The 15664-nt window shown below is 46.6% G+C and overlaps 1 long non-coding RNA gene across 9 annotated transcripts in view; it reads right to left on the minus strand.

Annotated features, from left to right (window-relative positions):
- The window catches only part of LOC121016456 (uncharacterized), a 68881-nt gene that overhangs the window by 32159 nt on the left and 21058 nt on the right, over positions 1–15664 (minus strand). The window contains exon 6 of one of the 9 annotated variants that reach the window (XR_005784283.1): positions 337–1158. The exons of 6 other annotated variants lie outside the window; for them this stretch is intronic. This is a non-coding gene — a long non-coding RNA (uncharacterized LOC121016456). Of the gene's footprint in view, positions 1–336; positions 1159–5004; positions 6532–12973; positions 13858–15664 lie in introns of those variants that run through there. 2 more of the 9 variants (XR_005784284.1, XR_005784281.1) reach the window with 2 other exon arrangements.

Here is a 15664-nt window from a genome sequence, read left to right on the forward strand (position 1 = left end):
AGAGACAAAATCGTTCAAGTCCCTTGCAACAGCACCTTGTGTCCTGTGCTCTGCAGCAGCCCAGTGGGCAGCTTAGACCAGGCAGATCACTAGGGAAGGAAGCCTCGCCCTGGATGAGAGGCCAAGAGTTTGCAGTGCCCTTGAGGCCCCTAAAGTTAGACTTGCAAAGCCATTTCCCCCTCGGGTCTACATGGCAAGAAAATATCAGAACGTCTATACTTTATTAATGGCATCATTTTGAATTTTCACTCTTATGTATATTTTGTAGTGTATACAATCTATGAGGACAATAGTAGAGGTGCACAATCAATCGATCAATAGGCATGTGTTAGAAGTTTATGCTCAAAATATTTTAGTGATGAGGATGAGCAACTGGAAAGATTGGCGGTCACTGCTCTCAAGCAACCTCTCCTGTGTCTGTAAGTAGGACCGAGAACCCCACGCAACTGGAAATACCGTTGCCTTTTACACCAGACCAACTGGATGGAAGGAGCAGGGAGACAAAATGGAGAGTGAGGTGGGCAGACAGGGCCATAGTCACCAGGTGGAATTCCAAAGAACCGGAAGAGGTGGCCAAGACCCCAGAAGAACTCAAAAAGGAAGGCGAGAATTTTCAAAGGACTGAGTGACGATGACGGATCTTCATGCCAAATGGCAAATTTTATCAGACTCATCTGTGCTTTCCCTTGGCTTGCACATCCCATGCTGCTCCACTCAGCAGATAAAAGAGTCCTACAGGTAGAAAGGTTCGATCCTCAGAGAGACAGCTGATGGTTTTACTTGGGTTATTAATGCCCGAAATCTGTCTTCAAAAGGAACAGAACTTCTCCAGGTAGCTGGGGTGTGGCTGTGGGGTAGCTGGCATCCTCAGCTAGGCGACAGGCTATCCAAGGACTGGACACTCATAGGCACAAAGACATGCATGCACACATGTACCTGCGTACAAACATACGTGTCTGTGCACACACAGGTGTGAACACACACACACACACAAACTTAAGTCCATGGTTCGAAAACATGGAGTTATATGTTTCAGGTCTTCTATGTTAGATGTAATATCTCTGGTAAAAATGAATAAGCACAACTTGTAAAGGCACGGAACAGCCATCATTTGTACAAGGCGGGCAGTGAGGTGAATTATCGTGCACCTTCATGGAGCTAGAAGATGGGTTTGTTAATAAAAGAGGAAAACAAACATAATTACAAGCTTGCTTAAAAAAAACAAAGCACTTAGAATCTATATCAATGTTGAAAACTCTACCTCTCTTGCAATGGCTCCTTGGAAAACCATCATATGGATACATCACAACTTATTTTATCAAGTCCTACTGGGGGAGGGGTGCGGGGGGGGGGCAGGGAATGGGGAGGTGACGGTTAAGCATGCAAAGTTTCAGTTCCGCAAGATACATAAATTCTGGAGATCTACTGTATAACACAGTCCCTATAGCTAACAATTCTTTTTTTTTATACATAATTTGTTGTCAAATTGGTTTCCATACAACACCCAGTGCTCATCCCAACAGGTGCCCTCCTCAATGCCCATCACCTCCCCTCCCCTCCCTCCCACCCCCCCATCAACCCTCAGTTTGCTCTCTGTATTTAAGAGTCTCTTATGGTTTGCCTCCCTCCCTCTCTGTTTGTAACTTTTTTTTACCCCTTCCCTTCCCCCATGGTCTTCTGTTAAGCTCCTCAAGATCCACATGAGTGAAAACATATGGTATCTGTCTTTCTCTGCCTGACTCGTTTCACTTAGCATAATACCCTCCAGTTCCATCCACGTTGCTGCAAACGGCGGGATTTCATTCTTTGTCATTGCCAAGTAGTATTCCATTGTATATATAAACCACAATTTCTTTATCCACTCATCAGTTGAGGGACACGTAGGCTCTTTCCAGAATTTGGCTATTATACACTGAAAACTTGCTAAGAGGGTAGATATCGTGCTAAGTGATCTTACCACAAAAAAATAAAATAGTAGTGGTAATAATGCAGGAAGAAACTTTGGGAGGTGGTGGCTGTGGCTATGATCCTGTCAGTGATGGTCTCATGGGTCTACATTTATCCTCAAACTCACCAAGTTGTATACATTAAATATGCACAGATTTTACGTGTCAACTTCCATAAAATGGGCTAAAAAAACCTACTTGGTAAGCACAGGGTGATGTATGGAAGTGTTGAATCACTATATTGTGCACCTGAAGCTAATATTACACGATATGTTAACTGAGTGGAATTAATATAAAAATCTTTAAAAATTTTTTAATAAAATAAATAAAATTAAAACCTGCTGATGAGAACTGAGACGGCTTCCAGCTCTTCACTGCAGCGGGGACCATCTTTTTTTTTTTTCTATTTCTGTTGTTTACGGCGCTAATTTTTACTCATGGGGTCCACAAGGAACATCTTTATGTTGGTTTTCTATAAACCAAATGCCCAAGATGTCAGGTTGATGACAGTATTTACAAAAGGTATTTGCATCTATATATGTGATCTGTACCATCAGCTTCCCTCCAAAAATACTGAACCCAAGAATGTATTGCAAAGCCTTTCTCCCCACACCCTTACCATCACGGTGGAATCTTGATTTTTTTTCATCTTCATCAACGAAAGAAACAACAACAAAAAAGATATCTTATTCAAACTAACGTTGCATTGACATTAATCATTTGCAAAGGTGAACAGTATCATGCTCACTGGCCATTTGCATTCACTGCATTATTACCAGTTTGTATATTTCCCCCTTATTTATTTTGTCCTTTTCAGCTTCTCATCCATTTTTTTACGCTTAGAGATATTAACCATTTGTCTATAACAAAAAGTACTTTTCTGAGGTTAATTCCGCTCTATCTTTAAAGCTTTTCTTGCATTACTTTTCTAGTATAAAAATTTTACATTTTAGCCAAGTTAATCAGTTTTTTGCTTTCTATTGCCTCTTTTCTGTTAAGCTTAGAAGAAGTTTTCTACTACACACTTACTAAGGTAGTCACCAATGTGGTTTTTTTCTGATACTTTTTTATTTTTTCCATACATTTAAATATTTTATTCCTCTGGAATGTATTTCAAAGGAGATCCAGCTTCATGATTTCTTTTTTTAATGTTTATTTTTGAGAGAGAGAGAGAGAGAGAGAGAGAGAGAGAGAGAGAGACACCGAGTACGAGTGGGGGTGAGGCTGAGAGAGAGGGAGACACAGAATCCGAAGCAGGCTCCAGGCTCTGAGCTGTCAGCACAGAACCCGACGCGGGTCTCGAACTCACAAGCGGTGAGATCATGACCTGAGCCGAAGTCGGACGCTCAACCGACTGAGCCACCCAGGCACCCCCCAGCTTCCTGATTTCTACACGGCCAGTCTCAATGAAATGTGTCTAACGCCTTCTACGGACGAATCTCTCTCCTCCTGAGCGGCCTGAAACGCCACCTCAATCTCAACTTCTGGTCTTTTCCATTGACCTGCTTATATCTGCACCCGCACCACATCCTTTAGTTAATACAGCTCCATGACATATGTACTATCTCCCTCACTAGGGGAAGGGCAAGTGTCCCCTCCCTACTCTTCTGTTTCCAAATTTTCATAGCTTTTCCATCCTATGCGTTCATCTAGCTGAGCTTATAAGTTATGTCATGAAAAAAATAATAATAAACTATGTTGAAACTTCAGAATTTCCATACACGGGGTTATGACAAAGATTCCCCAAAATATCGTGAGTGTTTTAGTCCTTGCAGGCTTTTGGTTCTGTCATGACGACTCACGGCGTTAGAATGCCAAAGCACGCATAGATAGTAGGTAAATCAACTAAAGTGGCTGTGCCCATGAAAACTTACCACGTCATGTGAATTTCACCCTAATTCAGCAGCACACTGTATACTAAGAAAAGTCCCTCTCCTAGGTCAGCAGGTGGTTGTCTACAGGAGAGGAAGAAATGCTACACGCTTAGGCAGAGGCTCCTCCTGCTTGGTGCTAACGGGGTCCGCTGCTAGGAAGTCCCTGTGAAGATGGGACAGAACCCCCCAGCAGATTTGGGGGTGCTTCAAGACCAAGGGGGAAAGGCAGCCTATCCTCAGTAGCAGCAAAGCTGAAGGCCTGGGCCACATGGTTCATCACCGAAACTTGCATCCACATAGAATCTGGGCTCTGCTGCACAGGGGGAATCACCCGGGATCTTTAAAACATCCTGATGCCAGGCTCCCACCCCCAGACATTCTGACTTGATTGGTATAAAGTGTGACCTAGGCATCAGGAGTTTCAAAAGGTGCCTGCACGGTTCTAATGTGTGGTCACGTTAGGGAATCACTGGCCTACAAACGAGGTGGTGGGCTCCCCCGACTTCTTCCTTGGGCTATGTGAGTCAGTCAGAAATGGAGCCAGAGCTTCTGAACGCAGACTTCACCTGGGAATGCCCTGGGGGGATATTAAACCTTACTGATGCAGGGTCCTATCCCCAGCCTTTCTGATCTGGAGTGTCACCCAGACATCGGGACTTTTCCCAGGTGACCCAAAATGCAGCCACACCAGGAACCTTGCACCAAACACTCTTTCCTAAACCTCTCTGAAAATAAGAACCAATTGGAAGTCTTTGAAAAGACAGAGAAAAGGAGAACAGGACGGGAGGATTGATTCTCACTGCCCCCCCCCCCCCCCCCCCCCCCCGGGACCTGCTGACTCGGGGAAACTGCCTGGAAATGGTGGAGCTTCTCAAGAGCCCAAGTTGATTCTTATCAGTAAAGTTCGGGGAATTTGTGTGCTCAGAATAGATTACATGCAAAAAGCGAACATTTCCAGGGCGCCTGGGTGGCTCAGTCAGTTCAGTATCCGACTTCGGCTCAGGTCATGATCTCACGGTCCGTGGGATCGAGCCCCGCATCAGGCTCTGCACTGACAGTGCACAGCCCGCTTGGGATTCTCTTTCTTCTTTCTCTCTGTCCCTCCCCCGCTCATGACCTCTCTCTCTCTCTCAAAATAAATCAATAAACTTAATAAAAAAAAAAAAAGCAGAAAGAGAGGGAGGGAGGCGGGAGGGAGACAGAGAGGGAAGTGGAGGAGAACTTGCTTCTCTCTAAGTTCATACCCAAGAGAGCCCAGGGTGGCAAGAGAAGCCTGGGGCAGGATCTCTGGCCCCCAGAGAGGACTATCCCTGGGACAGCAGAGTAAAAACTCAAACTCACATTAACCTACATGTGGAATATGACCTTCACAAACATTATGTCCTGTGAACAGTTAGGCTGGAAGGGTCCTTCCTACTTCAGAGCTCAGAGCATTGGATGGATCGTCATTCACTGCCCTGGTCAGTGGGCCAGCCAGAATATCACCCATATATTTTGCCTCCCAGCCCAGCGCTCCCTCCACAAAGCAGTGGTGTTCTGAGCCACAGTCACGCTGTGCAGAACCCTGCACTCCCTCTAAATAATTGGCTGTGGTTGAAATGGACATGAAAGAGGAACCAACAGGGGGAGGAAAGAAAGCACGAAAGAGTATGTGCTGGAGAGCTGTGGTCTCCAAATGATGAATCAGGAGCCAGACGTGAAGCAGAGATACCTGCTTCTTCCCACCCCGTGCCTGCCCTAAGTCTCTGCCTCCCTCCTGCTTCCTGGCTGGCTCAGTGTAGAGCGTGTGACTCTTGATCTCAGGGTTGTGAGTTCGACCCCCGCGCTGGATGTAGAGACTGCTTAAAAACAACAACAACAAAAAATCTTTAAAAAGAAAAAAAAAGACAAAAATGAAGTAATATGGGAGATGGTGACGATGAGACCATGGCTTACCCTGCTCTCCAATGCTCCCCCCCCCCCCCATCCTGGCATGAATTTGTTCAAACACCGAACAACAACGCACTCGGGCTGTGTGGACACCCAGCGCTGAAGAAACCACACCAACCCCGGCGCTCCACTTAGCCTACTGCCCGAGGCCTTACTGTCCCAAGTTGCTACCTCATCCGACAGCTGTCAGAAAAGCAAATGTCTCAGCCCCCGCCTCGGACTTACTGAACCAGAGTCTCCATTGTAAATGTGATTCCAGGCCACCTGATGGCCATGTCCATGCATGAGAGCCCAGACCAAGGACTCCAAAGAAAGGCAGCATGGGCTCCCTTCCCTTGGCTTCCATGGGCGTTGGTACCGGAGAAAATAGCTCTTCAGCTGTTCTATCCCCACGGGATGTTAGAGTCCACCTAGTCCGACCCCCTCTTTCTGCAGGTGATGAAATCGAAACCCAGAAAGGTCACACGTCTTCTAAAGGAGCCGCCAGGACCGGAACCTTGCTCTCAGGTCATATTTGACAGTCTCAGGGCTGCAGAAAGCCAGGCAACTGTGTCTGTAGGAGGAAGGGTGGTAAAAATGACACAGGGAGGGGGGGGGAACCACATCACGGCAGATTCCGAGGGGTCCCTCAAAACAGTTGGGGGGTAGATCGCTTCCGCCGCCCATCTTCAAGTCTGCTCTTTCGCTCTCAACACTGATCCAAATAAAGAAACGCTGATCTCCTCTGGCTTCCCGGCACAGATACGCTTTTATTTTAAGGGTGATGTTCTGGTCCGTGACACCTACCAAGGCACAGGAAGATAGCCATCAGATGTCACCCTGTCTGCATGCTTCCAGCAGGGCTCGATTGGTGAAGCCCCGGACTCTAAGTCACCCTCATAACGCCTGCACCGAGGTCCTCAAAACTTTTGGCTAGATTGCTAGAAACGAAGCCATATACTCTCTGTCAGGATGCGTGTAAATGACAGCACCCGACGTGGAGACACGCTACCCCAACAAGCTTACCCACCAGAAGTCCCTCTTTATATCTAAGCAATTAAACAAAGATCATCAAGGAAGCTGACACCTCTCTACTCCCCACCCCACCCCTACTCCATTGGAAGCATCCAACCCTGGACTGCTCTGAAAGTCAAACTTAAATCAACCTGAAAGACTCCCCGCCTAAGAACCAGCACATTTTGTCAAAAACTAGACTAAAAACATAGACTAGAAACGAACTCACATGGACACCACACTTCGAGTATCAGCGCGGTTTTCTGAGCTGAGGGAGCGGGAGACTGGCAGATCTGAGCCAGGGGCGTGTGATGGTCCTGTGGCTTCCTTTTCTTCCCACCCCAGCAACAAAGAATGATTCGAGAGAGTTGATACAAAGGGACAAGAATGAAAAGTGGCCCCGACACATTTATGAGGATTTTTCCTGGGCTTCTTATGTACAGTTCCTTGAGGTTTTTTTCAGTCATGTTAAAAGTAGAAGGGAACACCTGTTTCCGGTTACCCGGCCACAGCCCGATGTAGGATGGGGTGAATCACACACTCTCAGGAGAAGCAACAACAACAAAAAGTTTATCATGGGAGAGAATGGCTTGACAAATTAACAAAAATTTCATATCATGTCCAATTGAGAAAGAGAAAGAGAAAGAGAAAGAGAAAGAGAAGGAGAAGGAGAAAGAGAAAGAAAGAGAAAGAGAAAGAAAGAGACAGACACCAAATGATAGGATAGAAACACTTTGTTTCTAGTTGAATTCTCAGCAAAAGGCAGTTTTTGACATTGGAACAGAAAGTACCTCTGGGATGGATTTTTTAACCCTTTCCCTGAAAGGTGAGACCTTTCGGATTCACAACAGACCCCGTGCGTGTCAATCGTGACCACGTAAGTAGAAATAGTATTTGCTGGTTCCATGAGCTAGTGCTCCCGCTGAAGCAAATGGAGTTGAGGTTTGTGATTTGATCTAATGGCAATGGCTTTCCAATAGACATGCACGGAATCATTGATCAGTGTGCCCTCTCCTTGTTTGCACTGGAACACCGTTCAATTTACACCAATTAAAGAATGCTTGGTTTGGGTATTGAAGAATAATTAAGCGATGCAAATCCCCAAGGGCTTCTAAAGATGACATCTGACCAGAATGTTGATTACGGCATGAAGGCGGCGTTAGTATTTGAATAGTTTGACTGATATACAAAATCATTACAACGTCTCCCTAGGAAGAGTGACATTAGGTCAATGTATGTACTTGCCTGGTCACCCTAAACAAATTTGACAAGTCTAATTTTAAGTAATTGCTCAGAGTTGAGTGGCCGCCTCTGTCCCCACAAGGGCAGCTGTCTGGACGACATCTTGTAATTGAGATGTGTCTTTAAGCTCTATGTGTCAACCCAACATGCAAATGTGCTCTCACAAAAGGTTAGGGGTTGGTGACGCTCCGGTGAATCCTTTTCCGGTCAAATTTCAACATGAAAGCTTTACTGCAGCTCTTAGGCAACTCCTCGACTAATTCTACCCCGTTCCCTATAGGAAAGATTAAATTTCTCAGCTGCATCAGACTCTAGAGTTCACCTGGAGACCAGCTCAGAATGTGATCCTTGGACCAGAAGCATCAACATCGCCGGGCAACTTGTGAGTAATCCGAAGTCTTGGGCCCACCCCCCGGGCCGGCTGAATCAGAGACGGTGGGGGGTGAGGTCCCATCACGAATGCTTTAATAAGACCCTGGTGATCTCAAGCTCACTCAGGTTGGAGAACCAGTGATCAAACCCACTGATTCACTTTATCAGTGATGGAATGGAGGGAGGCCTGGTAAGTTAGGTAACCTGCCTGAGGTCACACAGCTCAAAGGACAGTAGAGGCTAGGGCTAATCATATTGTGGTCAAAACATGTGCCACTCGGTTTTTTGACATTCGGTTCAAGTTTTGGAAATGGCTTGCTGTCCTTCTTTGTTGTTCTTTCTTGCTTTCTTTTTATGCAGCCCTCTGCTTATTCCTAAGAACGTGTTCCGGCAGATGGCTGGTTCTCCACCTTCTCCTGCACCCCAGCGAGGGAGCCTCCTGGCCCCAGCAACAGGGTGCAGCCATTGGACTTAGTTGTCAGGGAAAGCACCATCTGGGTCAGACGTTTAATTGCCGGTGTGAGAGCCTTGAGAGGTACCTTCTTCTGTCCACGGAGATCATGGATGCACAAGCAGAGACTGACCCTCTATTGCACCACCTGCCTGAACAGCCGTGATGACCAGAGCTCCCTGCTGCCCCCTGCTGGATGTGTACAGAGATCAACAAAACTAATGTGGTAAGCTACTGTGGTATTCGGCGGATGTTTGTTACTGATTTATAACCCAGCCTATCACGGGACCCTTTGGGACTTTTGAGCAGCTCTCTTGCACTTAAAAGTAAGTGATGCGGGTGCGGGGGCTGGGTGGCTCAGTCAGTGAAACGTCCGGACTTTGGCTCAGGTCGTGATCTCACAGTTCATGGGTTCGAGCCCCACGTCCGGCTCTGTGCTGACAGCTCAGAGCCTGGAGCCTGCTTTGGATTCTGTGTCGCCCTCTCTCTCTGCCCCTCCCTGCTCGTGCTCTGTCTCCCTCTGTCTCTCAAACATACACGTTGGGAAAAAAAATTTTTTTTTTTAAAGTAAGCGATGCGGGGCACCTAGGTGGTTCAGTCCATTAAGCATCAGACTCTTGATCTCAGCTCAGGTCGTGATCTCGCAGCGGTCACTCAGAGCAGAAAGCGCAGGGACTGCTTGGGATTCTCTCTCACCCTCTCCCTCTGCCCACCCCCCTCGAAATAAATAAAAAATAAACTTTTAAAAAATCTCCTTAAAAAAGCGAGTGATGTGTAGGACAGAGAAGTAAAAAAGAAGCATCTTCCCTATTTAGAATATAATTGAAAACCAATGATATTTCCAAGGGGATGGCAACCACATCTGAGTCACTCCCCAAACAACAAATTTCAGATGTAATGGTCTGCTTTACAAACCACTGTATCGTTTGTCATTTTATTCCAGTCCGACCACACCCGAGCTCCAGGGAGCTCATGTATGTAACTGCAGGTAAGTTAACCGATTCAAAACTGAAAATTAAGGGCGGGGTTTCATTCGCAGGGTAGGCGGGGGGGCCCCCATTCCTGGTGCCCGTGCCGCACCCAAGCAGCTCAGCCCTTCAGCTCAAGTGTAAGTAAGGAAAGGTTTTTTCCAAGGTGCTCAGCCTCCCGGCAGGCAGAGGATAAAGCCCGTGCACGTTGCGTTGCGCGCTCCCCTCCCTCCCCCTCCCCCACCCAGCTCCCTGTCCTTTTTCTTCCCGGACACCCGAACCACCCAGGTGAGTCTCTGCACCCAGCACCCCACCCACCTGCTCCTTCCCCGCCCCCACCCCTGGCCTCTCGGCCTCGGTCCCTCTCTCCACAGCAGCAATGCTGAGCCTTTCAGCCACTTGTCCCCCGGACTCCCCTTGCGGGGCAGGGGGTAAAAATACCTCTGAATGGGGAGGAGCAGACAGGGTGAATTCATGGCAGCGGCAGAAGAGTGATACAGCCCCAGCAGAACAAAACGAGGGCAACCCGGACAAAACAAAGCGTCACAATAGATCATTTCTGAAAAGTCATCCGGGCAGCTTTGAAACCCCGGGCTGTGTGTTGGCAGGGCAGTTTCACATCCACGGGCTTTCAAGACACATGAATGGAAAAGGAACAGTAACTCTTTTTCATACCTCTTTTCAGGGGTCTTGTCGCCACAGAAGGATTTACCATTCAATTCCCATACTTTTATGTGGGAAATTAGGAATTTGCCCCTTAAAAAGAAATTGCCTTTTAAACTCTCATAAATTGTGGGGACTTTATAGATTTACCAAAATTTCTTCCTCCTTCTCCGCCTTTCGCTCCTAGTTCGTGTTTAAAAATACTCATAAACACACACACACAGACACACAAACATTTCCATCTTCTCCACCTTTCTCGGGAACATTTTATTCAGAAAATCCCCAACCACAGAGAGAGTTCCTCTTTCTGCCCCATACAGGGTTTGGGGTTTGTCCTTGACTCTTTCTTCGTTTTACCACATTTCATCACAGACCCAATGGCTCTTCTGAATAAAAGGACCTATCCTAGAAAATATTAATCACTGTATATTTGGAAAGGTGGCCAGGGATGGGCCAAGTTGGTGAAAAGGTCAGAAGCGAAATACAATAAAATAAGGCACTCACTCATGCGTGGACCCAGCAGGCATTTACTGAGTAGACACTGGTGTGACTAGCCCTGAATACACGCTACTTTTGAATTGTCTGATAAAAACAATCAAGTTTTACTAGAGTCCAGTAAAATGTCCCCAAGAAGAATGGCCCCGCCAGTATTTTCCACAGCGGCCGGCACGTATCTGGCTCCTTCTCAGAAGCCTACAGTGTTTGGCCATGTTAATCTCATTAACCTTCCCTATCAGTTTCAACGGGACAGAAATGAAGACTTGAGAACGTGGAGTCCCTGGTCGGAGACTCAGGCTGGGACAAGTCAAGCTTTGGCTCTGGGCCAGTACATTTGATCTGACTCCCCAGGCCTCTTCCAGGGGCTTTTTTTTTTTTTTTTTTTTTTTTTTTGAGCAAAGGAAGAAAGAGCATGCAAGGAAGCCTGGCCATAGGAAATCCAGCTATGTTTGACCCCGCTTCCCTCCTCTTGCCCCCAGGAGAGCCCTGTTCCAAGGCTGATTCCCGGGAGCAGCTGTACAGAGGGCGGCCATTCTCCAGGGGCAGTCAAGCGTACCCCGGTTCCCTCGGAGAATCCTTTGGGGTAAGAGATGGAAAGAGATGGGGGGAAGGGAAGAGAAAGGAAGGTTTTCCTCCCCAGCAGGTCTGTAAGGCGAGACTGGGCCACACTAACCATTTCCTGATGTGCAGAAGCTGAAACTTGGACTTCTTTTCTTGTTAGATTTCTTAGATATGCAAAAAAAAAAAAAAAAAAAAAAAAAATCACCAACAAATTAGCATCTCACAATATCCTTAATTTGGTCTACCTCAGACCCTGATATCACTCATCTGTCCAAAAAAAAAAAATAAATAAACAACAATGTCCTATTTCTGAAGACAACAGTTAAAAAATTAGAAATGTGCAATGTGTAAGTGTGTCTAATCCAGGCCCCGGACACCTGAATTTACACAACGTTAGATGTCAGTTACATCTCAGCAAGGCTGGGGAAACACAAAACCTTAGAAAGAACACCCCAATAATAACTGCATTGACATCTGCAAGTCCGGGAACTGTATCATTTCCTTCCTGAAAGAACTTGCCTGTGAATAGCTATTTCAAAAGGAGTCAGGCTATTGCTCTTTAAGAGGCAAAATCTCACTCAGAAAAATTAATACTTGAAGGAAACGATGGGTCTTAAATACAGCCCTCACTTGCTTGAGAAAAAAACAGGTAGCTTTAATAGTCTGAGAAGTTTTATAAATGAAAATGTGCCCATTTCCTTCTTCACTGTCTCCAAACCAGGAGTAGAAATTCCAAAGGCCAGGGCCCTGAGAAGCTTCCAGAAGCCCCACCACGGCAACAACCCCTACAAGCCCCAGAAATGGCAGTGCACAGTGCCTCTGGGGAGACCCCTTTTTCAACAACCTCAGCCACACCCCTAAACTACACATGTCGACAAGATGCGGACACCTCTAAAGTCGGAACCAGCATTTCGCACCCTGTGTGAAGTTGACAACACGTTGCTTACAAAACCCTCTTCCAACTTCCTGTTTAAAACTACTGGCTTGTACTTACTTTGTTTTTTAAACAGGCTCCACACCTAACGTGGGGCTGCAACTCATCACCCCGAAATCAAGACGCACATGCTCTACGGGCTGAGCCAGCCAGGTGCCCCTGTATTTATTTTAACTGAATTCAAATATTATATGGATAGAGAAATTCTGTGATTTTTAAAATATCCCCTATGCTGCATTTTTCATCTACGTGAATGTAACATTTTTTTTTAAGTTTATTTATTTTGAGAGAGAGAGAGGGAGAGAGTAGGGGAGGGGCAGAGAGAGGGGGAAAGAGAGAATCCCAAGCAGGCTTTACACTGTCAGCACAGAGCCCTATGCGGGGCTCGAACCCGCAAACTGGGAGATCGTGACCTGAGCCGAAACCAAAAGTTGGACATTTAACTGACTGATCCTCCCAGGTGCCCCTGCGACTTTTATGACCCATCTCATCCTTCACTGCTAGGACCACTAGAGGTTATGCCAGCTGCAGAAATTCTCACAGTACTTTGTCTGTAGAGTAGTAAAGGCGATCTTAATAACGGAGTGAGTGCACTCTCTCTCTCTCTCCCGCAACACACCCTTGTTGAAACCCTTCAAAAGCCACTGGTATACCAGCCCCCAGCCATATTGCCAATTGGAATGTGTCTCTCTCCACTCTTCATTCCTGTCTCCAGTTCCCTGTGCTCAATAAGTCCTTCCTCGTGTGGGGCCTTGGCACACGCTCTCGTCCGCTTGGAAGGGTGTGTCCCCACTTTCTGCACGCCTATTTCTTGTCTTCCTTTAGGGCTCGGCTGAAACATCACCTCCTCGTGGAGGCTTCCTCTGACGATGCTGGCTACAGTGGCTTTCTCTCGCCCATGCATCTGGACGTTTATGTTCTTCGCAACACATACTCCAGTCGGCAGGTGCTTCAATCTTATGTCTGTCTACTTGCTGTGTCTCTCTTCCCTGCTAGAAGGGAGGCGCCGGCAGGATAGGAGCATGACTCTTTTGTTACTTTAGCATGGCTGGTACAGAGTTGGTGCTCGGTAATATTTTTGGAATGAAGGAAAGAAGGAAAAAAATGAGGGAAGACAAGATAATGACCTGAAATCAATTCTCTGCTTCCCAGCCCAGAAATGTTCTGCATGATTCAGGGTAAAAACCTCAGCTCTTCTGTGAAACAGACAACAAAACACAGTGGCTCCCAGGATCGAATTGCTTTCCCTTTCACACTCTCGAGTTGGACAGTGCAGGCTGGCAGAATGTTCTGTTTCACACAGTGATGGAGAGATCCAGATCCTTCCCTCTTGTTGCCCCCCATCCTGCAGGGCACTGTGCTTGGTTTAATGGGGCGGCCAGCACATCCGGGTTCCAGCCCACCGGAAGGGAGGAAGAAAGGAAGCCTAGGAAGAATGAGTTCCAATTAGGAGCTGAAAACAGAAGTTGCACACATCACTTGTTCACATTTCATAGGCAACAACTTCGTCTGACGTCCAGAAAGGGAGGGTGGGAAGTAGGGTCTCTAGCTGAATGACTTCACGTCCAGGGAGAAAAGGAAGACAGATTTAGGGAAAATTTGCCATCTGCCACATGTTTTTCACCTCCTTTCCGAGTAGGAAACTTTCTGAGGCCTGTCCCAGGGCAGCAGAACCTATGTGCAGACTCTGTCTTTGAGTGGAGGAAGAAGACCTCCCTCCTCCCCAACCCCAGCTCCCCCGCTACATGGGAGCTGTTGGGGGTGGGGGGGTCGCATGATGTCCAGGGTGGCCATCACTGCAGCTACCTCCAGCATGCGCAATCCTCCCCCTTCCTCTTGGGCTCTGAAGCTCAGCAAACATCCAGATGTGTTTTGTTTTCACCCTTAAGTTTTCCCATCCATGTCTTCACTCGTTGTGCCAGGACGTGCAAAACGCAATTGACCAGAGTGCCTCCTGCTCTAATCTGAAGCCAGGGAAATAAACAGGCAGACCTCTTTGCTGTACCCAAGACAATCCTAGGTTAGCAGCTTCCTTCAAGGTGATCTTGAGCAAATTTTTTAGTATCTTTAAAAGTCATCCTGCTCATGCCCAAAATCGGGGCTAAAATACCTTGTCTTGCGGTTATTATTAGAATTAGCTCGTGAACGTAAAGATCTTAGTTCTTTTTAAGAAATACCTGGCATGTGGATGTTCAATTTATGTTTCTTGCAAGCAGTGGCTTTTCTCTTGCTAAATCCCAGCCCGATAAACCATCTCTCCCCCTCAACCTATACAAATCCCTCCAGCCTATCCCCTGTGGCCTCCAGCCTTGCGGAAACAGTCTAGTCCATTCTGTCTCCCTCTCTCTTCTCGATTCCTGTCCCATACTTGTTCATACTTTTTATTTAATGCCTTGCGCTCCCCACTGATTGTTTCATAAGAATTGTCTGGTCTCGCCGGCTGGATTGCAAGCTCCCCCAGAAGAGGCAGATATCACGTCAAGTCCCAGCTCACAACGTCTAACACAACGGGACTTTGTCACATCCACTCAACGGACACTCCACCGACTTGCCGAAATAAAGACACGAGCAGATTGAAGCTCGATCTACATGACCTTAGAAAAATAAATTAATTCAGCCATATTAGTCCCAAACGCCGGTTGACTCGGGATTTCTTTTTCAAATAGTAAAACATTCTGCTTGTGCGAACTGAATGACTAACTTAACTATCCCCTCTGTAGAAGAAGCTGAAAATGTTGCCTAAAATTATATTGCACGCTGGAACTTCTGGTAACTCAGGATTGCTGCCTTCTGGGTGGTGTTTATTCTATGCCACAAACACCTGAATTACTGAAATTGAAATGAATCCAGATTCTGTGTTTGGGGTTCCAGCATTTTGTGGACTGGTACATGTGCCTGACAAAAATCTGGGGAATGCTTGGGCTTCGGTCCCTCTGAGAATTATGCCATTTTCCAAGAAAAGCTAAATAGCTCATTCATGTTTCACCCTCTGTTCTTCCAGGCTGGTTTCCTGAGGATATTTTTTAGCCAGACTGCTGCGTGCGTGTGTGTGTGTGTGTGTGTGTGTGTGTGTGTGTATTGAATAGGCTGCTGGAAACTGGGAATTTTAAACTAAAACTTATATTGAATGATTCTTGAGTGCACCATCCTATTTCAGACTAAAAACAAAACAAAACCAAACAAAAACGGAACATATGAATGGCAGTCAGTCAGTGGCTTGAGTTGACAAATTC

This window comes from Herpailurus yagouaroundi, unplaced genomic scaffold (genome assembly GCF_014898765.1).
Source record: "Herpailurus yagouaroundi ecotype Mexico unplaced genomic scaffold, PumYag 210, whole genome shotgun sequence".
NCBI lineage: Eukaryota > Metazoa > Chordata > Mammalia > Carnivora > Felidae > Herpailurus > Herpailurus yagouaroundi.